Consider the following 25,754-nt stretch of genomic DNA (forward strand, 5'->3'; position numbering starts at 1 on the left):
TTGTGTGTTTTTGTGTGTTAGCTCTTATACGAGCCTCGACAACGCATACAAAAAAATAGAACAAAAATTTGTAAATGATGATCTCCAATGAATCATTGCTTTGAAAACGTTTACTCCGCAGCTCAGACTTCAGAGGTCGGAACGAATAAGTCACTCGGGAGCAAATCTGGACTGTCAGGTGGATGATTCAACTGTTCTAACCCATGCTGGTGAATAACGGTCTGTACTAGAGTGTACGAGGTGCGGTGGGACGCAAGAAGCACGCGGGCCACCATCTACTCCACTTTATTGCGCGAACAGAAGTACACTCCTGCCACCCCTAGCGGGCGAGGCATGATATACGAAAACCCAATCACGTGACACAGCACACTCCTCCCCTCGTAAAATGACCCGTCACACGATGAACGGACAAGCACAACATGACCATCTGAAACCCATCAACACTCATAATCCTCCAAGTACCGCGGCCGCACCCTGACCCGCCTCGGAAGGGCAGCGCAAACCAGACAGCCCAGGCTCAGACGCCTCCCGGCTCGGTCGAGGTGACACCCTCGCCGGACTCGCACTTTCCGCAACACCAGCCACCCCCGACCGCCCAGCCTGCTCGACGTCCTCGGGTAGGACGGCATCAGGCGAAGACCCCCTTGGCGTCGGCCCAACCAGCCCCGGCGACACAACGTCAGGTGCCGGCGATACTACCGGTGGGGGTCCCGCATCGTTCGGCCCGGGGAGGTGTGGGGGTGGTGACGCTGAACAGCAATCATGCATTTGGTCCACGTGCCGCTTCCACACATCCCCACCATCAGTCAGCACCATGCAATTCGCCGGCCCCAGCACCACAGAGACCACCGCCGGCACCCATTTGGAACCGTGGAAATAATCGCGCACCATTACCCGTTGCCCCACCTCGAAGCTGCGCAGCCGCGTCGGACACGACATTGCCACACTCCCCGACCCTCCAGGTCGCAGCAAATCCAGCCTGGACCGCAAAGCCCGTCCATAGAGACGAATGGCAGGCGAATCACCCGTGACAGGATGAACTGCGTTCCTGTAATGGAGCAAAAAGACATCGACCACCGTCTGCACAGGTGCAACACCCCCCCTGCGCAGAGCCCGCTTCAACATCTTGACAAACGACTCAGCTTGGCCATTCGTCTCAGGATGATACGGTGCGGACCTTAGGTGTCGAATACCATTATGGCGCATAAACTCATCAAATACACCCGCGATGAACTGCGGACCATTATCAGAGACCAGGATCTCCGGCAACCCTTTATTAGCAAAGATCGTCCACAGTTTCTCTACTGTAATGTTTGCTGATGTATGCTGCATTACTACAACCTCCGGCCATTTAGAGAATGCATCGATCACAATCAAAAACATTTTGCCATTAACCGGTCCCGCAAAATCTACATGGACCCTCTGCCAATCTCGGTCTGGCACAGGCCAGAGACCCGAAGCTCGACTCGGGTTATCAGCATCTGTCTGGCACGTGGCGCAACGCTTAACCAACTGCTCAATGTCTTTGTCCAACCCCAGCCACCACAACAGGCTACGAGCAAGACTCTTGGTCTTCACGATGCCAAGGTGACTTGACATGCAGTTCTTCCAAACACCGCTGCCTGAACTTCGGTGGAATCACGGTCCTCATTCCCCACATTACGCACCGTTGGACCAACGACAGTTCCGCTGCGCGTGACGTGAAAGGTTGAAACGCCGGTGTCGAAGGCAGATCGCTCCAATTCCCCGTAGAAATCGCCTGGACGACACGGGCAAGCACCGGATCACGAGCCGATTCCACCGCGACCTGCCTGGCCGTGACCGGCCCGCTTTGGACCTGGCCCAGCGCGAACACATCGATCCGGTCGCTCAATTCAGACGCAGCTGGACCCTCCGCACACGGCAAGCGTGAGAGCCCGTCGCAGTTAGCATGCTTCTCGGTGCTTCGGAACTGAATATCATAATCGTAAGCACCCAGAAACAGACACCACCGCTGTATTCGCGCGGCTGCTACCACCGGCACCCCGCGTTCGGGTCTCAGGATGAATTGAAGCGGTTTGTGATCCGTCTGCAAAGTGAAACGCCGCCCCAGCAGATATTGATGAAACCTCCGCACACCCCAGACGAGGCTGAGAGCCTCACGCTCAATCTGGGCATATCCGCGCTCTGCTGTGGACAGGGTCCGGGATGCAAAACAAACAGGCCGCTCGGAACCATCGTCCATCCTGTGGGAGAGCACTGCCCCGATGCCATATGCAGAGCTGTCGCATGCCAATAGGAGCGGACGCGCAGGCTCGTAGTGCACGAGGACCGTATCCTCTGTGAGCAGCCGCTTGACGCGGTCGAACGACGCCTGGTGTGCAGGCCCCCAAGCCCAGCGCTCGTCCTTCTTGAGCAACCGTGTTAACGGCGCAAGTTGTGAGCTGAGCCCGCGCACGAACCTTTGGTAATACTGGGCCATACCAATGAACGAGCGCAGCTGCGTCTTGTCGCGAGGCGGTGGCATGTGTTGAATCGCTTCCACCTTCCGAGGACCTTTCAACAGCCCCTCCGGCGTGATGATGTGCCCGAGGTATTCCAAGCGCTGCTTGAAGAACGCGCACTTGTCCCTGTTCAAGCGCAGGCCGCACGCTTCTAGCTTTGTCAGCACTTGGGCAATGTTCGCAAGATGCTCGTCCGCCGTTTTCCCTGCAATGAGCACATCGTCCAGGTAGGTCTGAGCGGGCAGGCCAATGCAAACCTAATCCATGGCTTTCTGCCACAAAGCTGGGGCCGAAGCAATCCCAAAACAGAGTCGGGTATATCGATAGAGTCCTTGACACATGTTGATTGTCAAAAGCTCGCTACTCCCGGGATCCATCGGCAGGTGAAAATATGCATCACGCAGGTCTAGCTTCGTGAAGTATCGACTCCCTGCCAATCGCGCATATATTTCATCGATTGACGGCAATGGATATTGCTCCACGCTGAGCCCCGGGTTAACCGTGGATTTGAAGTCCCCGCACAATCGGACGTCTCCATTCCGTTTCAGCACCGTGACAACCGGGGTGGCCCAATCCGAGCATGACACCCGTTTGATCACTCCACAGGCCTCCAGCCTATCCAGTTCACCCTTGACCTTGTCCCGCAGGGCATACGGCACCGGACGCGGTTTACAAAACCGAGGAAATACCCCCTCCTTCAAGAAGAGTTTCGCCTCCATGCCCTTGAGTTTCCCAAGGTCGTCGCTAAACAACCCTTGATGTCTTTGAAGAATCTCCTCCAACTGAGCCTCCCACTGGCTCGGCACGGGTTGCACAAGGTGAACTGCGGCCCAGTCTAGCCTGATGCGGGCCATCCAATCTCGGCCGAGGAGAGACGGCCCGCTCCCCCGCACGACGTACACCCGAAGCGTGGCGACCTGGCCTTGGTACCGCACAGACACGTCTGCCATCCTGACTGGCGTTATCTTCTCGCGGGTGTACGTGAACAGCGTGAGGTTTGACCTGATAAGCCTCAAGCTGTTGAGTCTACGTGCGGTCTGTTCGCCGATGAGCGACACCGCTGCTTCCGTATCGACCTGGAACGTGATCGGCGTTTCGTTCACTTCGACTTCCACCGTCATCGGGCGCGCCGCCGCCGGGCCAATTGAAAACAGGCTCAACAACGGCCGCTGGTTCCGCCCCGAGTCGCCTCGCACATCGCCGTCCATGACCTTAACGGTGGCCGTCGCCCCACGGCACACACGCGCCAAATGACCCACCTTGTGACAATTCAAACACACGTTGCCTTTACACGGGCATGCACGGCGCAGGTGTCGACCTCCACATCCCAAGCATGTCCGCGGGGTCACCCCGCCGCACGCGCGGCCGCCTGGCGACGTCCGACCCACATCGAAGGTCGTGCGCGCGTCCCGGGGTGCTCGCGACCCCGCGTGGCCGGTGATGGCTCGAACATCCCCGCGAGTCTGCTCGACCGCTGTAGCCGCGCTGACCGCCGAGTCGAATGTAATGGCTTCATCCTCCAGCCGTAACACCGCTGAAACCATCCTCGCATCTCGTAAACCAGCAATAAAACGATCTCTGAGCCGAGCTGGACACTCCCCCGCCGTGAACTTGCAGGCCACGGAAGAATGCTTAATCCGCGCCACGAACTCAGCGACGCGTTCCTCTGCCCCTTTCGAGAGGCGATCGAACTGGAATCGAGCGAGCTGCAATGACTTCTCCGGCGCCATGTGTGCTTTCATTTTCTCCACAATGTCCCGAAACGACAGCTCGTCATCCCGGGGCCTGTTCGGTGCCACTAAATCACCCAGTAGCCGATAATGCTCCGGCGAAAGTGAAGCGAGGAAGATCGACTTCTGTTTGCTCTCGTCGACCACATCGTTCGCGTGGAAGTAGCATTCCAATTGCTCCGAAAACAATTCGAAGTCGTCCCCGTCGAAAACGGGCATAAGTCCGTATTCAACCATCCTCGTCAGCCAACTAGAGTGTACGAGGTGCGGTGGGACGCAAGAAGCACGCGGGCCACCATCTACTCCACTTTATTGCGTGACCAGAAGTACACTCCTGCCACCCCTAGCGGGCGAGGCATGATATACAAAAACCCAATCACGTGACACAGCACATGTACAACACTGGCCTTGTGAACTGGCACATTGTCATGCAGCCAGAAAACACCATATTTTAACATTTTCTTGCATTTTTCATAGATGGCTTTCGGTTGCCGGGCCAGCAAGTCAACATAATATTGAGCAGTGATCATAGTTTTGTGTGGCACACTATCCATCAGCAGCATCCCTTTTCAATCCTCGAAGACGTTGGCCATAATAGTACCAGCTGAGGACAGGGTTCAGAACGTCTTCGGGGGTGGTGATGTCTGGTGTTTTTTTTTGCATCGATTCAATTTCGGTCTCAATACTGGTGAACTCATATCTCATCAACAGTAACCAGACATGACAAAAAAAACTCTGCCGCATCAGAAACTCTTTCCTGGATTCCACTCCCTGGTGGAAATCTTGCGTGCTGAGGTTTTGAGGCGTAAATGTGGCGGAAACATTTGACATGCCAAGATGTTGTGGACAATGGTTTCGAAGCATCGAACAAAAATGCCAAAGCATTTTGTGAATGTTGCAATCTTGATTTAGTGACAATACGTTGTCATGTTGCCCGCAGCACCGTTCCTTTCCGGACTGGTCTTGTGTGAGAGTCATCGAGACCTGGGGTCATCTTCGATCGATTCTTTGCCAAGTTCAAACACCTTTGACCATCGCATTGTTGTGGAATAATGAGGACCATCCTCCCCTAACACAGCAACCATGAGTAGATGGATTTGGAATCCTTCCTCGTACAAATATTTGATAACTGCTTGTTGCTCAAGCTTTGGAAAGTTCACAATTCACACGACTGAGGAAGAACAGAACAGCAACAGTCCTCCACACTTGGTAATAGACGTGAAATTTGGCACCAATGATGAGTTTCATGAACATGTATAAACCACGCAATGAGCACACTCTGTGAATGTGAACTGCGACAACTTTTAAACTCTCCGATCGTATTCAACGGATATTGCTTGGAGCTTGTTGACCGTCTGGATCTACAAATCGTACAGCTTTGATTTAAGACTCGCACTTCACCGGCCTTTTCCTTCCGATTATTTTTTACAATCAGATCTTCACTTTTAAAATTGAACAAATGAAATAGGCGGAAGGTAATTTTACCATTCTCAGTATCTTAAATCTAATCACCAAAGGCCTCTCGAAGTTATGACCGATTTATTTTGTTAAATCATATTATCAGATCGGCATCAGTATTCGAAGAGTGCATTGATAAAATGACAAATGCACACACCTGAAATGCAATCTGCTACGATTCCCAAATGTGAAGTCAAAGGAGGTCCAATCAAATGTCAAAGGAGGTCCAATCAAAATACGGCGTTCGCTTGTATTTTTATCAATTGAAGTAGCTGACTTTATGCGTGTACATGATCGGTCGTTTTGAAGCTCGAAATATCTATGAGTTATGCCTGGTGTTGGCTTAATGGTTAGGGGTGGTGGGCTTGGGATCCTAGGATCCTGAGTTCAAATCCCACTTAACTGTTGAATTAATACCAGGTGGGGTTGACTCTGCCTGTCATCCTTCCGAGGTCGGCAAAATGAGTGCCAGCTTGCTGGTATCCTGTGTTGGAGTGGCGACCCGTCCAGGATCGTGTCCAATATCCCGAGGAGACTGCTTAGGCAGCACCAACGCTTTGCAGAGTATGGTCCCAATGGTTGGGTGGATATCTATGAGATGCTCTGCATATTTTCCCATTTCTGCTGTCGAGCGAGAGTGAAAGTGTGTTTGTGAATAACTGCCTCTGGAGGTACATAATGGAGTGCTGTTTTCTCAGTTGTTGCTCTGAAGGGCTTCGTTCATTCATGGTATTATTACGAGTAAACCTGCACTGAAAGTACATGGACCCATCTTTTGTGGTTAGGTGACGATCCTGAAAAGTGCCCTTGGAACAAAACTCTGAGAACAACAAAAATTAAGCACCTTGATCTATGAACCGTGATCCTTTATGACTCCACCCTCTGCCGTACCATCGGTCATCCCTCAGACCGACAAGCAGCAGCTTCTTCACTCACTGCAGATCTGGGTAAAATCACAAACTGGTCCAACACGTGGAACATGTCTTTCAATCCGGACAAATCTCACACTCTCACTATGTCTCTCCGAAAGGACCGTTTAGAACCCCCCCCCCCCATCCACTTTCTCAACAATCCTCTGGAAGAAGTCCTTTCTTTCAAGCTTGCTATCTGCCATGACCTTTCCTGGGAAAACCACATTTCAAGCCTCGCCTCCAAAGCCAGTCACCGCCTGGGAATCCTCCGTCGTGCAGTCCTTCCTCGGCCCACCTGAGCTCCTAACCACTTACAAAGCTTTTGTCCGCAGACTGATGGAGTACTGCTCTCCCCTCTGGGCTGGTGCTCCTGCCTCCCACCTTTCTCGGCTTCACGCTGTGGAAACCAAGGCATTTCGGATCATTGGCATCTCCCACGATGAGACTGAGTCTTTGGGCCTCTCACCCTCACCGCAGGCAGGTCGGTGGTCTTTCTGTCTTCTACCGTCTCCTCTCCAGCCTCGCCCCCCTGCTCTCTCTGCGATTTGTCCCCACCACATTTCCACAGGGCGCTCAAGGTCCGCCAACAACCCCCTTCTGGTAAAACTACCAAAATCACGAATCACTGCTCACCTTCACTCTTTCATTCCTCTTTTTTCCCGCCTTTGGAATAAACTCCCTCACTCTATTCAATCGCATTCTTCCCTCCAGGTCTTCAAAACAACTGTTCACCACCACCTATCATCCCCCATCCAAATCCTCGATCTTGTCTACCCCCGATAATCCACTCAAGCCCACCTCCTTCAAATTCCCTGCTTTCCTTCCTGAAAGTCCCTGTAATATCCATCTTGTATTCCCCGTGTTCCCCACCCCATATCTCCTAATGTCTCTGTTACCCACTGTTTTGTCCTTCCCACTCCCTCCTCTCTTGTCTCATGCCCCCCCCATGATGTGTGTTGTGTGTTAGCCCTCATACGAGCCTCGACAAGGTGTACAAAAAAACAATAAAAAAGTGGAAGTGGATACTTTGAGTCCCGGGAGGACTCCGTTCAACCTCCTGAAACCCGCAAATGGGAATAACAACCAACGACACACACAATAGCAGGCTGACAGAGCAGACACTGCACGCATGTACAAATCTGAAACTTAGCAGATTGTTGTAGAAAAATTCCATGAATCGCATACAGTTTAGGGTTGTGCATAGTCACATCAAACTTAAAATAGTACATACACGAGGAAATCCCAGGTGATCAAAGATGACAAGTCCAGAATCAAATTTTCCCTTCACCAGGCTTCCTGTGTTTGTTCATAGATATATTAAACTTCACTAACAATTGAGGAAAAGAGTGAAAAAGGTGGGAGTAGGTGGTTGGGGCAGGAGTGTGGGAAAAGGAGGAAGGTTGCATTTTAGCAGCTCCGACAAAGTTATATCAGAAAGTGCAATGAAAGAATAAAAAAATATTTAATGCAGCAAAAAAAATGCACTTTGAATGGTTCCTTCGAAAAAAATTGCCTCCAACACAACAGATAGCATTTTGAAGGGGAGGATGCAAATGGTAAAAAGAGAGCTGATGAGGGAAGGTGGAAGGAAAACAAACATTGCTCTGTGGAGCCAGGCCAACAACATCATAAATCTTCAAGCAGCGGGTGGTGAAACGGCAAGGTATGTGGGAAGGCACTGGAGCTTCGTCGAAGATGTCAACGTGCTGCCCAGGCCCTGACCGTCTACATCTGCCATATTTTGCAGTTCGAGACCCAGGCGGGCAGGGTGCCAAACCAAACAGGAAAACAGATGCTCACTGACCTTTACGCAGCCTCACACAATCCATGGCACCACGGCAATGAGCACCTTTCCGATGGTGTATTGAAAATCGAATCGATAGCTCGCCAAATATTAGGGCACCGTTGTGGCACGAATTTCAAAGGCCGTTTTATAAACGTGCCTGGTTACAATCAAAAGACTCTTACGGGTTTGCCGGTGGGATCGCTCACCAAACCATCTGGGAGAAATTGGAAAATCCATCATGTTACTTTAACAGGGGCTTTGACAAAGCAAACTGGATGAAGGGATGCACAAACATTTGAGCGCAGATCACGGCTTGGTGCAGAGCTGCTGCTGCTAGCCTACTACTACTTAGTCCGGGAGCCAACCGATCAAAATTAAAAAAAAATTGCCCGGTCTGCTATAAAATTTTTGTGTTGATTTTCATAAAGAGACACCCTTTGAGTATATGAAAACCAATGTTGGCAATGGTGAAACTCTTGCGCAACAACACAGTCAACACTTTTGCGAGCCCCCTCTGATAACAAAATGTTGGCAAAAGCGAAGATGTAGGATGGGGGTAGGGGTAATTCATATTGTCCTAAAATCATAACCACTAAACCTATATACACAAATGACCCCTCATATTAAAGAGGAGTTCATTTCCTATATCACAATTGGTGTAGATTTAACCTACCTACAATTGACAAGGTTATATGTCAAACAACAAAAGATTTATGCAACTCAGAAATGCTTGACTATCAATGGGGTCAGGAACAAGAACATACTTTTACATGCCATGGTTTTAAGGAAGATAAAATTAGAAATGGATTAACACAATATTGTGACATGAAACATCCTCTTCAGAGGAAGAGTCACTCTCTGAAACAACTCCACCACATGAACCTCTCTGACCAAGGCATATGCATGTCACTCAGCAAGGCACAGCAGCCTTTTTGCATGAACATCGTTTCAGACATTTGGATAATTTGCACATGCAAGACACCGTTTTGTCTATGTTTGGCTTGGCTGGCTTAGACATGAGAATTGGGACCAGTTTTCCATTGATAAGGGTTCTGCCAAATGTTGTGGCTGGGGGAAGTGCTCGGTCACTGAGATGTGCACGTCTATACAGAAGCAATTGATACAATGCTCTTAAAACAAGGAAGTAAAACGCATCTTCTGTTGCTGGCAGTGACCTAAGGTCTAATTTTGAAGAGACAAACATATGCTGCCTGAGGGTATCCAAACAGCTGAACCCTTTTTGGCCATGCAGAGCAGTCCAGTATACTCTGGCCTCATCAATGACACATTCTGTTGCTGCCATTTCACTATCTCTTCCAAAATCAACAAGGTGGGGAAGGTTTCCTATCAGTCCCAGAGAAACCTGTGCCGCTCTTCTTTTCACAGGAACACAGGCATCATCCCAACTGACTGGAAGAGGGGCCTTGTTGTCCCTCTCTGGAAAGGGAAGGGTGATCGCCAAGACTGCAACAACTACCGAGGGGTGACGCTGCTCTCAGTGCCGGGCAAGGTCTTTGCTCGGATAATTCTTGATAGGGTTCGCCACCATCTGCTTGAGCACCAGCGTCCAGAGCAGTCAGGCTTTACACCAAAGAGGTCAACGATTGACCGTATCCTTGCACTTCGTGTCCTCACCGAACGCAGACGAGAGTTTTGGCAGGGGCTGCTTGCAGCCTATGTTGATCTCTGTAAAGCGTTCGATTCAGTGAATCGGGATGTCCTCTGGAGGATTCTTGGTCTTCGTGGGGTGCCACCGAAACTGATCGATCTGATGTCTGAACTCTACTCTGGTACTGAGAGTGCTGTGAAGTGTGGTGGTACCATCTCTGACTTATTTCCAGTTGTTACTGGAGTTCGTCAGGGATGTGTACTTGCCCCCACACTTTTCAGCACTTGTATGGACTGGATTTTAGGGAGGATGTCGGAGAGATCAAGTTGCGGTGCATCGTTTGGCAATGTCAAGATCTCGGACCTTGATTTTGCAGATGATGCAGTCATCTTTGCGGAGACTTTAGACATCCTCTTGGGGGCCCTCGAGGTGCTGAATGAGGAGTCAGAGCCGTTGGGATTATGGATTTCTTGGGTCAAAACTAAGATCCAGGCTTTCGGTGACATCTTGGATGCTGCTGTCCTGTCTGTGTCTGTTTGTGGTGAGGATGTTGAGGACGTGGATAGATTCACTTACCTTGGCAGTGATATTCATGTCTCCGCAGGTTGTGAGCCGGAGGTCAATAGACGTCTGGGTCGGGCCTGGGGAGTCATGGATTCACTGGATCATGGGGTGTGGCGCTGCCGGTACCTGTGCGGGAGGACGAAAGTCCGAGTCTTCAGGTCCTTGGTACTTCCAGTCTTGCTCTATGGGTGCGAGACTTGGACTTTGACCAAGGATCTGAGACGGAGACTTAATTCCTTTGGTACCAGGTCTCTTCGGAGAATCCTTGGCTATCGCTGGTCGGATTTTGTGTCCAACGAGCGGTTGCTGAGAGAGACTCGGATGAGATTTGTTACCTGCATAGTCTGTGAGCGTCAGCTGCGGCTGTATGGACATGTGGCTCATTTTCCTGACGCTGATCCTGCTCACCAGATTCTCTCAGCGAGGGAGTCTCATGAGTGGAGGAGGCCAGTGGGCTGACCACGTGCCTCATGGTTGCAGCAGGTTGACCATCATCTCAAGGAGATGGGGATGGGCCTGGCATCTGCCTGGGGGATGGCCAGACGGAGGCCCCTGGAGTACCGGCGGAAAGTGGACGCAGCGACGCGCTGTTCTGGCACATGCTCCCATACCTGACCTGACCTCTTCTTTTCCCCTTCTGAATGGGTAGCTCACTGTGTCACATCCACACAACACATATGTGCACAGAAGTGTAGCTGCGACATCAAGAGGATTTTCTGGTACTTCCTGCTCAACACTTCTACCAGCTCATGAATAGGTAGGTATTGATTCTGCCGTTGTATCCAGAGTTCTTGCAATGTGTTCAAGCAGCAGAAGTGATATATACACAGCATAATTATGTCTGTATCTGTTGCATGCACAACAGCTCGATGGTGATCAAGATATTCCACACAATATGCAAGATGAGCAATAATCCTTGTGTCTGCCTCTTCATGTTCTTCACAAGGTAAGTCCAGAACTGAACTTGATGCTGATGTGATGGAAAGAGTGTGACCTTTGTTTTTCCATCATACCACCAATAATGATGGTCACTCCATCTGGAATAGCTTCAGGACTCTCACAAAGGGAAGTGCCAATGAAGTTCTGAAGATTTCCTTTATTTCTTGGATTCTTCATGAGTAAATTCCAGTCCGGAATTTCTAGACTCTTGGATGGTGAGAATTGTCTTGCCTGGTCTGTCTGGTTTCTCCTCTGCTGCTCATCACCCTTCAAAGTATGGCTATCATCAAAATCATACTGATCACCAATGATGTTGACACAGTTGCACATTTCAGGTTTCAACTGCAGGAGCTTGCGAAGATACAGCTGGGGAAGTTCAAATGTTTTCGCACCCATTTTTTGGTATTTATTTACAAATGCCATTATGTCTACCAGATAAACTGTGTATAGGTCACTCTGTGGTAATGATGGCAGCTGTAAAACAACATCCTGCTCAGCTTCAGCAATTAGCACTGCCACGAAATCAGACTTGTTGCCTTTGCGCATTACAAACCCCTGTGCTAAGCGTGGATCAACCTCAAACAGGGATGATGGATAGTCTGTCCACTCATGGGAAAATGCAATCTGTCTTGTGACTGGGTCGGCATCTCGATAGAAACACAACACACGTGTAGTTGCAGTCTCATCTTGATAGATCCTGATTAAACTCTGTTTCCTTGATGGGTTTGATTTCTTCTGTGAGGAGAAAGTTACCAGCTTCAGTGGTTCAATCTTAATAGAGACCACCTCTTCTGCTTTCATAATGGCTTCCATGCCCTTAGCTTGAGCATGGACCAAGTCTTTTGAAGCATCCTTCTCACCAGTTGCTCTATTGAGCAGATCCACTTGGTTGTTACACTGGAATGGGTTTATCATCTGCTGGCATATCACTTTCTTGATCTCCTCAACATTCATATGTTCTTCTGTTGCCTGCTTATGTGTTTCTCCATGATGAGTAGATTCCTGTTGGCCTAGATTAGCCATAGACTTTATGTTCTCTGATACAGCTGTGAGAAATGGTGCTGTCTTCACATATTTATCTCGAGCAGCTGGTGCCTGAGATATGCCTTTGAACAGCGATGTCTTCCCTTCATTGTTGTATGTCTGCTCCAGGGCCATGTCACTCCAAACACCATTGAATTTTCCTTTGGAAGAGTGAACTGTGAAGTACCCAACCTGGATCCAGCAAACCTTAACCGAACTGTGTTCAATTGAGTAAGAGGATTTTGGGGGTAGGGGTAACTTTGGTTGACAAAAATGTTAATTTTCTCTTTAAAAATTGATAGAACTCACTCAAATTTGCTGTTTTAATTAGCCACGGATACCATGTTCATATCACATTAAGAGAAATTAGTATTCTAATGCAGCATCTGCCTATGATAAGAAAAGTTCTAAAGGCCATCTTCAAAAAACGTTATTTTTAAGGCATTTTTCACAAAATTATGTACTTTTACGAGGTTTACTTCCACAAAGGCAATTTTTTTTGTCAGTTTACAATGCACTGATTGAATTCTTACATTTAGTTCACATTTATTTTTCATGAATGTGATTTTTTAATTTTTTTAGAAATTTTATTGACAATTGCTGTTTTATCAAATTTTTCAAATCTTCCTCAAACAAAAACGTCCGCCAAAATTTTTCGCAAGAGCTTATGAATTGCCAACATTGGTTTTCATGAACTGCAAACATATATCTAAACATCCTGGGGGTGTAAAATTTTATAGCAGAGGCTGTAAGGTCCAACCCTAAAACAGCCTCGTACACAGGTTGGCTCCCGGACTAACTGTTACTACCACTATTTCTTTTTCAACGGTGCCAATTTCCCCCACCTTACCGTGAGGTCAGTTGGAGAACGTTTTTGGCCAAACATCCTTCATGTGCTTGGGCTGTCCAGGATTGAGGTTTGGGTCAAGGTAAACTTGGGCAATAATTTATAATTTGTTCAGGTTACCGGTGATAACTCACCTACTTTTCATGTGCATGGGATCTTTAATGTGTACCAATGACCAGTGCTGGCGGATGGATCCTCCGGTTTAACATACATCCAACGGACGGAGGTACACGTCCTGCATGCAAAACACCAGGGTGACAGCTTATATCTGGGTTTAGGTTCAAACTCATGTGAAACATCTCAGAGGTGAGTGTGCCTACCTTTATTCTATCCTCCGAGCCTTAGATTTTTATGATCTTGTGATAGTAATAATCTTTAATAATATTTCGGGCCTCTCATATGCACTTTATAAAAATATGACCGTGAGTCCTGAAGCTCACCTGAATCAGGAGCAACAGTCACTCAAACCTCCCGCAGACCTCCCCGGGACGCTGATTTTTTTTTTAATGCCATGACCAAACTTTGGTACATCACGGGCGATGAAGGTTGTGGTCAAGTTTCATCGAAATTGTGTGTATTGTTTCGGAGAAGAGAGAAAATAATTATTTTGGAGGGCTCAAACCCCCTGCAGACTCCCCTAGACCCTAATATTTTTTTATGCCGTGAACAAACTTTGGTACATCACAGGTGATGAAGGTTGTGGTGAAGTTTCATCAAAATTGTGGGTGTAGCTTCAGAGAAGAGAGCAAATACCATACCTTTTTTATGGGAGGGGGGGTGCTCAAAAACCCTCCTGTAGACCCCTTTAATGAGTGCAGATTTTGATGAGGTAAATACACCGTTGGGTATAAGATATGAAGCTTCTGGTCAAGTTTCATCAAAATCGTGTGTATGGTTCAAGCAATAATGACTGAAGTGTTTGCAGACTCACTGACTGACTCACCTATGGACACAGCTCAATCGCGTAAGCTCACCAGACTAAAGTCCAGGTGAGCTAGAAATGAAGCAATACCATGATGTAAAGAAAGAGAGGGGGGAGGGGGTGTGGGACCAACAGATCTCGTGTCTGTCTCTCTCTGTCTCTCTCTGTCTGTCTGTCTGTCTGTCTGTCTGTCTGTCTGTCTGTCTGTCTGTCTGTCTGTCTGTCTGTCTCTCTCTCTCTCTCTCTCTCTCTCTGACCTACCCTTCCACAGAATGATTCTGATTGATGGCACCAGTTTTGTTCATATAAATAAGATTGTCGGAAGTAAGATTAAATAGGTAGTATCAGGTTTGTAAGATTAAGTAGGTAGTTTTGCTTCGAGAAGTAAGATTGTCGGTAGTAAGATTAAGTAAGTAGTATTGGGTTAACTCTGTCCTGTGTCTCTGTTTCATTGCAACTGTATGTCTTTTGCTGCACCGCACCAATCTTGAATGACCCTGCTGTCCGCATCACCCTTGTAAAATAAACCCATTGTCTTCACTGTGCCACAAATCTTTTCTCATGCTTTCTTTTAATAAATTACATGTTACTTTAAGTTCATCCAGCTCATATCATTCTTTCCTCCAATGATCCAGCATCGTCCACATGTTTGTTAGCTCGGAAGTTTCACCCCACCGATTGACTCCACACGTTAACTTTGGCAGCTCCGCTCGGCTGCACCTGACCAGGTAAAATAAGGCAAGTACGTATCGAGGGAACGAGCCCCTCTTGATACTGCCAATCCCACAGGAAGGCAACACACAAAGGATTGAGAACCCTGTCAGGATTGGTGGTACTCGTGATTCACCAGGAACCCGCCAGTCCGCTGAGTTATCCACTGCTGGTGGTCTCAGGACCGGGCGTTCAAGAGGAACTTGAGTGCTTCCCCTCGTGGCGAACCCCGAACCCCAGCCAGCAACAATATATGTGTGTATATATATATATATATATATATATATATATATATATATATATATATATATATATATATATATATATATATATCCTAATAGCCTAATGTGGTCACGAATAAATGATCAACAGTATGTTGTCATGATGAGTCCACAACAAGGGCGAAATCTAGATCGACATCTCTCCTTTCGTCTATTCGTGACAATAGGCTTTAACTCTTGGTTTTCAAAGGCTTGAGTGCCATACGGATGGATGCCTCTTAGTTTGTCGGTGACGTGTTAGTATAATTTATGCACGTGATGTCAGCATCATGTCATACAGTCAGCATGCTTCTTTGCTTGAATTCAATATTCCTGGCTGCAACCTCCTGACTGGTGATCAGCAGGGCAGAGACAATGTGCAACAAGTGTCGCGTGGCAGGCGACACTTGTTGTGAGCAAGTCGTGCAGCAAGCACTGTGGTGACAGCAAGCACTGTGGTGGGACTCGATTTGTGTCCTGCTGCCTCGTCAAGTTAGGGGGTTCAATCGAGTTTATGAATGAACCTTATATGGTCACGAATAAACGATCAGCAATCTGTTGTCCTGCTGAGCCCGCAACAAGGGCAAACTCGAGATCGACATCTCTGCGTTCGGCCATTCGTGACCATAGGCTTTAAATCTCAGTCTGCAAAAGCTTGAGTGCCATACGGACACCTCTTAGTTTGGAGGTGATGTGTCTGTATAATACATACAGTCGATTTCTTATGGAAATCCACATGATCACCACACACTTCCTCTTGTTGGGTGGTAATTCATGGTACTGCCTTGTGCAGATCTCTTCTTGGATTGATCATTCCACTGGGAAGAGGTTGGCCCAGTGAGAAGTTGTCATTATACACGAGTATGCAAGACATCACTGCAGGACAACACCATAGAGAAAAGACACACAAGGTGCAGATCATACATAAAGACACATACAAAAAAAAAAAAACAGGTCACTCTACCCTGGATATGCTGCTTCTGCTCTCCCATCAATGGATGGAGGTCCTCAATGCCAGACAGGAAATCCGAGCCGTATCCCTGGACATATCATGTGCTTTTGACACAGTCTGGCACCCTGCCCCACTCACCAAACTCTCTTCCCATGGTATTCAAGGCCATCTCCACTCATGGCTCGCAGACTTACTCTCCTGTCGCAGTCAACGTGTGGCCCTAAATGGAGTTCTTTCATCCCCTCTTCCTGTGCAGGCTGGAGTTCCTCAAGGTAGCGTTCTGGGCCCTGTTCTTTTTCTGGTTTTCATCAATGATCTCTCGGACTCTCTGGAAAATCCTCTATTTCTCTTTGCCAACGACTCCACCCTCTGCCGTACCATCTGTCATCCCTCAGACCGGCAAGCAGCAGCTTCTTCGCTCACTGCAGATCTGGATAAAATCACAAACTGGTCCAACACGTGGAACATGTCTTTCAATCCAGACAAATCTCACACTCTCACTATGTCTCTTCGAAAGGACCGTTTAGAAAACCCCCCCATCCACTTTCTCAACAATCCTCTGGAAGAAGTCTTTTCTTTCAAGCTTCTGGGTCTCACTATCTGCCATGACCTTTCCTAGGAAAGTCACATTTCCAACCTCGCCTCAAAAGCCAGTCACCGACTGGGAATTCTCCGTCGTGCAAAGTCCTTCCTCGGCCCTCTTGAGCTCCTGACCACTTACAAAGCTTTTGTCCGTAGCCTGATGGAGTTCTGCTCTCCCCTCTGGGCTGGTGCTCCTGCCTCCCACCTTTCTCGGCTTCACGCTGTCGAAACCAGGGCATTTAAGATCATCGGCATCTCCCGCAATGAAGCTGAGTCTTTGGGCCTCTCACTCAATCACTGCAGGTTGGTCGGTGGTCTTTCTGTCTTCTACCGACTCCTCTCCAGCCTTGCCCCCCCTGCTCTCTCTGCGATTTGTCCCCACCACATTTCCACAGGGCACTCAAGGTCCGCCAAGAACCTCCTTCTGGTAAAACTACCAAAATCACGAATCACTGCTCATCTTCACTCTTTCATTCCTCTTTATTCCCACCTTTGGAATAAACTTCCTCACTCTATTCTTTCCCATTCTTCCCTCCAGGCTTTCAAAACAGCTGTTCACCACCACCTCTTATCTTCCCCCATCCAAATCCTCGATCTTTTCTACCCCCGATAATCCACCCAAGCCCACTTCCTTCAATTCTCCTGCTTTCCTTCCTGAAAGTCCCTGTAATGTCCATCTTCTCTTCGTCATGTTCCCTGTCCCATCCCCATCCCTCTCCCTTCCACAGTTCACCTAATGTGTCTCTTCCCCACTGTTTTGTCCCTTCCACTCCCACCCCTCTTGTCTCATGCCTCCTTGCTGTGAGTTGTGTGTTCGCTCTCATACGAGCCTCGACCAAGGTATACAAAAAATAAATAAATAAATAAATAAAGATCAAAAGTTAACGGGAGATGTGCTTCAGTTCAAGGTTTCCAGAAAGCCTGGCATTCTTGGGCATTGTCGAGGAATTGGACAAGTGGCAATGTTGATCTTGATGTCAGCTGCATTCTCGCTTTGTAAATGAGTCGTTAGAGGAGCACGAATGTCCAGCAATGTCCAGCAAAATTGGACTTCCGGTTCCGGTTTTGAGCGGCAAGAGGTCTCCTTCGGGGCTCCCTGCTGACATTCTCAAAGTTAAGTTCCGGTTGTTATTTGTCCCGTTTTAACTGTTTAATTTTCTCACCTACATGTTAATGTGTGTTCCTAGTTCGGTTTTGTTTCAAAAATCGTGCTATTTTGTGAGTATTTATGTCGACGTTCTCACCTGGTGTTTGAGGCCTAGTCCTAGGCTTGAGGCCTACCGGTTCCACTTGGTGTTCGATCGTTTTTTTTTTTTTTGTTTGTTTTTCTCCCCATTACCTTCAATTTCTATCCTCCCCATTACCTTCAATTTTCATCCTCCCCACTTTCCAAACATCCCCCATTCTCCCAACTAATCTCTTTCTTATCTCAAAAAAAAAAAAAAAAAAAAAAAAAAAAAAACCCAACAACAACAACAACAACAACCTTCTCCCGATTCTGCTACTTCTTCCTCTTAACTTCCTCCTCGTCTTCCTCGATTTCTTTTTTTTTTTTTTACACTTCCATGACCTAATCTGTTGAACTCTCTCATACATTAATATTAACAACAAAAACGATCTTATAATGCTTCATCTTCCTCTCACACATGTGGTACTCCTTACTGTTTCACAATGCATACTACTCTTCTGCTATTTTAACAGACTGCTCTCATTTCACCTCTCCTTCATTCTTTGCCTAAAAAATCCAACTATTACAGCGTTTATTCTCTCCATTCTCTGAATTCGCCTTCATTGCATCCATCAAGAATTGTGTTAAATCGCATCTCTGACCTAAAACTTTTAAAAACCACAGTTTGCCATGGATGCTCGCTTTCCATCAACCATTCTTTTTTCCAACTTCAGTGCCAACTCACCCCCTCACCCCTTACTCTCACTCTCAAAGCAACCATCCCACTCTTCTCCCTCCAAGCCTCCCTCTCACCTCTTTCAAAAATTCCCCCTCACTCTTCCTTCTCTAAGTTGCCCCCCTCTCATCCACCAACCTGCCTCCCTCCACTGCCCTCTCACCTCCATCTCTTCACTCCACCTCCTCAAATCTTCAACTGCCATCTTCCTTGTCTCTTGTCCCCCTCTCTCACAGCACCACAGAGCCTTTTCTCCTCCTCATTCGGCCCCCCTCCCCTCGCTATTCTGCAATACCCCACACTCCTTCAGCAACCCTCCTTACCTCCCCCCCCTCGTCCCTCGTCCGACCCTCCCCCGCCCCCTCCACCTCCTGCACCAAAAGCCTCCTCCCCTACCTCTTCATTAAAAGTGTGGACCTCAAATATCCGGGGCCTTCGCTCAAACCTTTCAGATCTTTCCATGCAGGTTGCCACTGACAAACCAGACATTATCTGCCTAACAGAAACTTTCCTCTCCCAAGACGTGTCTGACTCCCAAGTATCTCTCCCTGGTTACTCCCTCTTACGGTATGACAGACCTGAGCCTCGTCCTGGTGGAGGTGTTGCTCTCTTCATCAAAGACTTCCTCACTCTCCCTGCACTGCTCTCACTCCCCCACACCCCCAGGAATACCTCTGGCTTCGGCTTCCCCTCCACTCCCACCTCATGTTTATATGTGTACTGTACCGTCCACCGAACAGTGATGACTCCATCTACACCTCACTCTCCGAAAACATGGACCATCTTCTATCTTCTCATCCAAACTCTCTCTTCCTCTTATGTGGCGACTTCAATTGTCATCACGCCAGTTGGCTAGGTGTGGGTACCTCTCTCACCTGCCATGGGACATCAGCAAAAGCTTTCTGTGACTCATTGGGACTGACTCAATCGGTCAACTTCCCGACCCGGATCTCAACCAATGGCACTCCATCTCTTCTGGATCTGATTTTGACAAATTTCCCTGACAATATCTGCTGCTCTTCCTTCGCTCCAATTGGTTCTTCTGACCACGTCCTTATTAAAGTGGACATCTCTCTGGCTGTTATCAGAGAACCACCTCACCGCCGTCGAGTCTGGCATTTCACTCAAGCCGACTGGCAGGGTCTCCGAGCAGCCATCAAACTTACAGACTGGTCTCCTATCACTACTTTCTCAAACATCAACTCATCCTGGGAATTCTTTCAAAGAAACTTGCTCTCCCTCATGCACAGATTTATCCCCTCTCGTGTTCAGTTGTCTTACCCTTCCTCCCGCCCTTGGTTTACTGAAGCTTGTGGCGGCAGTTGTCCTGAAACAACTTGCCTTTGCCTCATGGAAAGCAAACCCAACTGAGGGCAATCTCAGTTCTTTCCACAAAGCTCGGAACAAGTGTGTAGCTACCCTCAGGAGAGCCAGAAAACAACATCTTTCTCATCTCAAGTCTGAACTCTCAAACCTCTCTCCCCCCTCAAAATCCTGGTGGCGTTTAATCAAATCTGTTTCTGGTGTATGTTCCCCCTCCATCCCCTCCCTTACCTCAAATGGCCGCACTGCTGATTCCACACGTGATAAAGCTGAATGTCTAAACTCGGTGTTTGCAGCTAAATCTTGTGTCCCAAACCCATCACTATCTCTACCCACTTTACCCAGTCGCACCCAACTGTCCCTGGACTCTGTATCCTTTTCTCCTGACAAGGTGGAGAGCTTGCTTTCAAACCTCGAGTCAGATTCTGCAACCGGTCCAGACGGCATCAGCCCACGTGTCCTCAAAGCCTGCTCTTCTGCTCTTGCTCACCCTCTCTCTGTTCTATTCACCCTCTCATTTTCCCAAGGTCATCTGCCATCTGCTTGGAAATCTGCTAACATCACTGCCCTGCATAAAAAAGGTGCAAAAACAGATCCCTGTAACTATAGACCAATCAGCCTTCTCCCAATCATCAGCAAGGTTATGGAATCCATCATCGCTTCAGACATGAAATCCTTCCTCTTCTCCAATGGCTTGATTTCCAATCATCAATTTGGTTTCAGACCAGGTCACTCTACCCTAGATATGCTGCTACTGCTCTCCCATCAATGGATGGAGGTCCTCAATGCCAGACAGGAAATCCGAGCCGTATCCCTGGACATATCACGTGCTTTTGACACAGTCTGGCACCCTGCCCTACTCACCAAACTCTCTTCCCATGGTATTCAAGGCCATCTCCACTCATGGCTCGCAGACTTCCTCTCCTGTCGCAGTCAACGTGTGGCCCTAAATGGAGTTCTTTCATCCCCTCTTCCTGTGCAGGCTGGAGTTCCTCAAGGTAGCGTTCTGGGCCCTGTTCTTTTTCTGGTTTTCATCAATGATCTCTCGGACTCTCTGGAAAATCCTCTATTTCTCTTTGCCGATGACTCAACCCTCTGCCGTACCATCTGTCATCCCTCAGACCGGCAAGCAGCAGCTTCTTCGCTCACTGCAGATCTGGATAAAATCACAAACTGGTCCAACACGTGGAACATGTCTTTCAATCCAGACAAATCTCACACTCTCACTATGTCTCTTCGAAAGGACCGTTTACAAAACCCCCCATCCACTTTCTCAACAATCCTCTGGAAGAAGTCTTTTCTTTCAAGCTTCTGGGTCTCACTATCTGCCATGACCTTTCCTGGGAAAGTCACATTTCCAACCTTGCCTCAAAAGCCAGTCGCCGACTGGGAATCCTCCGTCGTGCAAAGTCCTTCCTCGGCCCTCTTGAGCTCCTGACCACTTACAAAGCTTTTGTCCGTAGCCTGATGGAGTACTGCTCTCCCCTCTGGGCTGGTGCTCCTGCCTCCCACCTTTCTCGACTTCACGCTGTCAAAACCAGGGCTTTTAAGATCATTGGCATCTCCCGCAATGAAGCTGAGTCTTTGGGCCTCTCACTCAATCACCGCAGGTTGGTCGGTGGTCTTTCTGTCTTCTACCGACTCCTCTCAGCCCTTGCCCCCTGCTCTCTCTGCGATTTGTCCCAACCACATTTCCACAGGGCGCTCAAGGTCCGCCAACAACCCCTTCTGGTAAAACTACCAAAATCACGAATCACTGCTCATCTTCACTCTTTCATTCCTCTTTTTTCCCGCCTTTGGAATAAACTTCCTCACTCTATTCTTTCCCATTCTTCCCTTCAGGCTTTCAAAACAGCTGTTCACCACCACCTCTTATCTTCCCCCATCCAAATCCTCGATCTTTTCTACCCCCCGATAATCCACCCAAGCCCACTTCCTTCAATTCTCCTGCTTTCCTTCCTGAAAGTCCCTTTAATGTCCATCTTCCCCTCGCCATGTTCCCCGTCCCATCCCCATCCCTCTCCTTCCACAGTTCACCTGTGTCTGTTCCCCCAATGTTTTGTCCCTTCCACTCCCGCCCCTCTTGTCTCATGCCTCCTTGCTGTGAGTTGTGTGTTAGCTCTCATACGAGCCTCGACCAAGGTATACAAAAAAAAAAAAAAAAAAAAAAAAAAAAAAAAATACGACCGTAAAGCAAGGCCACTTCAGCTGTTGTTTCGGGAAAGCGACTCCAACGCATCATCCCCCATCCAACACCATGGTTTGTTCTACCCCCATTAACCCCCCTCCCCTCCACCCTCTTAGCCCACCTATTTATATCCTGAGAGTTTGCTTCTGTATCCATCTTGTCCACCCCTTGCGTCCTCCCCCACCCCTCATCCGTTATTTGTTCAAGTCTCCCTTTATTTTGTCCTTCAACCCTGCTGTCGGTGTCCCCCCACCCCCTCTCTATATCCTGTTCTGTTTGTTCTGTTGCATCCTGATCCGTCCTGTGTTCTAGCTCTTCCCTGAGCCTTGACTTTGTTTGCAAAAAACAAAATGACCTGTACTGCGCAATCACGCGTCGGGAGCTTCCGAGCAATGGTGGTTGTCCTCCAAACCGTGGCCTCACCCAGCCATTCATTGCTGCCTTGGTCATGCCGTTGAAACCTGAACGGCTCTTCTCGGTGATGGAGCAAGTATAGTTGAACAACATTTCACAAATTGCATCTTTGTCGTTCTCAAAGCTTGATTACCTGATGACCAAAGTTTGAACCGAAATAAATTGACTGCTTTGCTTTCAAATGTCCTCAGGGAACGGAAAGGCAATGGAAGATCTTGACGAAACACAATAAAGATGGATGGAGGATGCAAAATCAATAACGGAATGTCGGGATTTAGCTCACGCGCAGCGGGCATTTCTACTGATTGGCACAGGTACAACCAACTGGCTGTGTGTGTGTGTGTGTGTGTGTGTGTGTGTGTGTGTGTGTGTGTGTGTGTGTGTGTGTGTGTGTGTGTGTGTGTGTGTGTGTGTGTGTGTGTGTGTGTGTGTGTGTGTGTGTGTGTGTGTGTGTGTGTTTCTTTAGCAGTGACAGAAACGTGGTGGAGAGGATGATGGATTGAGTAAAGCCCAAGAAGTCTGTGGGAAGTGACATTGTCTTCTTATGGATGTGGCAGACAAGGAGGATTGCAAATAGAAAGGGATAAGGCACCGGAACGTGACCGATGTGCCCAAGAGAGTGATGACATAAAAGAGCTTTTATTGAGAGAAATGGCTGTTAGTGCCCATATATAAAGGGAGGGAGAGGGGAGAGGAAGGATTGGGGAAAGGAAACTGAAAGGGAAAGGCAGAAACAGACAAAGACTACAAACTACAGCCAGGTACAGGGAGACAGACACAGCCAGGTACAGGGAGACAGACACAGCCAGGTACAGGGAGACAGACACAGCCAGGTACAGGGAGACAGACACAGCCAGGTACAGGGAGACAGACACAGCCAGGTACAGGGAGACAGACACAGCCAGGTACAGGGAGACAGACACAGCCAGGTACAGGGAGACAGACACAGCCAGGTACAGGGAGACAGACACACACAGCCATGTACAGGGAGACAGATACAGCCACGCACATGTAGGCAGACACAGCCAGGTACAGGGAGACAGACACAGCCATGTACAGGGAAACAAACACAAGTAGGCACAAGGAGACAGACACAGCCAGGTACAGGGAGACAGACATAGACACAGGTAGGCACAAGTAGACAGACAGACAGACACACACAGAGGCAAACAGACACAGGTATAAATATACAGAGGTATAAAGACACAAAGACACACAAAGAGACAAAGGCAGTGAAGCACAGACTTGGACGGGCGCGCGCGCGCGCACACACACACACACACACACACACACACACACACACACACACACGCGCACACACACACACACACACACACACACACACACACACACACACACACACACACACGCAAACAGACAGAGGTATAAATATACAGAGGTATAAAGACACAAAGACACACAAAGAGACAAAGGCAGTGAAGCACAGACTTGGACGGGCGCGCGCGCGCACACACACACACACACACACACACACACACACACACACACACACACACACACACACACACACACACACACACACACACACACACACACACACACACACACACACAGAAGATGAGAACTATTGATTTTAAGCTGAAAAAAATTCACACACCTGCACACCTTTCAGCTTCTCTGCTAAGCCAAAACACCTGTCACAAAATATCGATGTTTATACGGTTGTTACCTTCCACTATAAATTCCCAAACTAACGAAATCCAGATTGGAAGAAATAAGGCTTTCTGAATTGGAAGCAGGAAATCATAACAATGGAGGATGACATTATTCTTTGGTGGGGACGTGGGGTCGGTGGGCGGGCGGTGTGATGACAGAACGGCCTCAATAATGGGTGAGGATCACCTTTGATCTAAACAACATCTCCAACACATTGTAGAATAAATTGGACAAGATATCATGAGGGAGGCACCTCTGGACTCGCTCCAAGTCATCGCAAAAGAACCACATCAACGGTTGATGAGATCGTGTTTGGAGGATTAGGATCGCAAGAGGACCAACATGAAGCTAGCCGGTGTCGCATGTTCCGTACAACATTCCTCGCACAATATGGACCGATGTGGATTCGACCATTTTTATGCTCATTCGCCGTTTATCACAACGATGACCGTGCCAGTCACATCAGTGAACAAACTACACGAGACGAGATCTATTGTCCTTCAGGACTCATCAGCTTGAATTTGCTTTCTGCTTCATATCTGATTTCTACCTGAAGCCTTACGCTTCATCTATTGATGTTCGATCTGGAACATAGAGCTACGTTAATGTGAAATACGGGCTGGCAGGATAACGTCGAGGTATGCATGCATGTGTTTGTGCTGTGTATCCAGAGTTCGAATCTCGACTCGGCTATAAACTGTCATCCCAGTGTTTCACATCCAGGGTGATTCATCAATGTGTGTATGCCGTACTTCGGATGGATGTTGAACCGGGAGTCCCGTCTGCCGGCATTAGTTGGTGGACAGGCCTGGTGTTGGCTTAACGGTTCGGGTGGCTGTCTTAAGATCCGAAGCTCTTGAGTTCAAGCCCGTCAGACCATTCAATTAATACCAGGTGGGGTTGACTCAGCCTGCCATCCTTCCGAGGTCGGCAAAATGAGTACCAGCTTGCTGGTATACGGTGTCGGAGTGTCGACCTGTCCAGGATTGTGCCCAATAGCCTAGGAGACTGCTTAGGCAGCACCAATGCTCTGCACAGAGTATGGTCCCAATGGATGGATGTTTTTACCTTTGCCGGTGGTCTTGGGGGGGGGGGAGCAAATTCTCTGTGTAAATGTGTATCGAGTAGCACCGCTTCCAGGTGAGGGAGGGTATTACAAGTCTCCACCATTTCAGTACTGTATTCCTCTCCGCACGTTTTCTCGTACAGTGGGATGTTTTGAATTATAAGCAGAAGGAATGTTTTTGCTTTTTTTATAGAGCGATCGAGGCACCTGTCAGTTGCCTATACACCACCCAAATAAAGGTCCAAGTCAGAAGAACGTGCTGCACGCTTGGAACAAGATCGCCCGTAGAGCGGGTACTCTGCTACTTTGCATCGCTTCGGCTGGAAAAACGTGGTTATTCACACATCCTTCACAGCATGTCCATTGTCAATATGCACACAAAAGCCACTTTTTACCATATCCTAC

At 48.3% G+C, this 25,754-nt stretch overlaps 1 protein-coding gene and 1 long non-coding RNA gene across 4 annotated transcripts in view; one reads left to right on the top strand and one right to left on the bottom strand.

Moving 5' to 3' along the window:
• The window catches only part of DTX1 (deltex E3 ubiquitin ligase 1), a 131,461-nt gene that overhangs the window by 53,674 nt on the left and 52,033 nt on the right, over positions 1-25,754 (bottom strand). The window lies entirely within an intron of this gene.
• LOC147010761 (uncharacterized) lies at positions 22,537-25,657 on the top strand. The gene is made up of 3 exons (XR_015052270.1): positions 22,537-22,670; positions 22,798-22,920; positions 25,543-25,657. It is a non-coding gene; the product is annotated as an uncharacterized LOC147010761 (long non-coding RNA).

Source organism: Eptatretus burgeri, chromosome 16 (assembly GCF_056783735.1).
Source record: "Eptatretus burgeri isolate ZD-2024b chromosome 16, Ebu_testis_v1, whole genome shotgun sequence".
Lineage (NCBI taxonomy): Eukaryota > Metazoa > Chordata > Myxini > Myxiniformes > Myxinidae > Eptatretus > Eptatretus burgeri.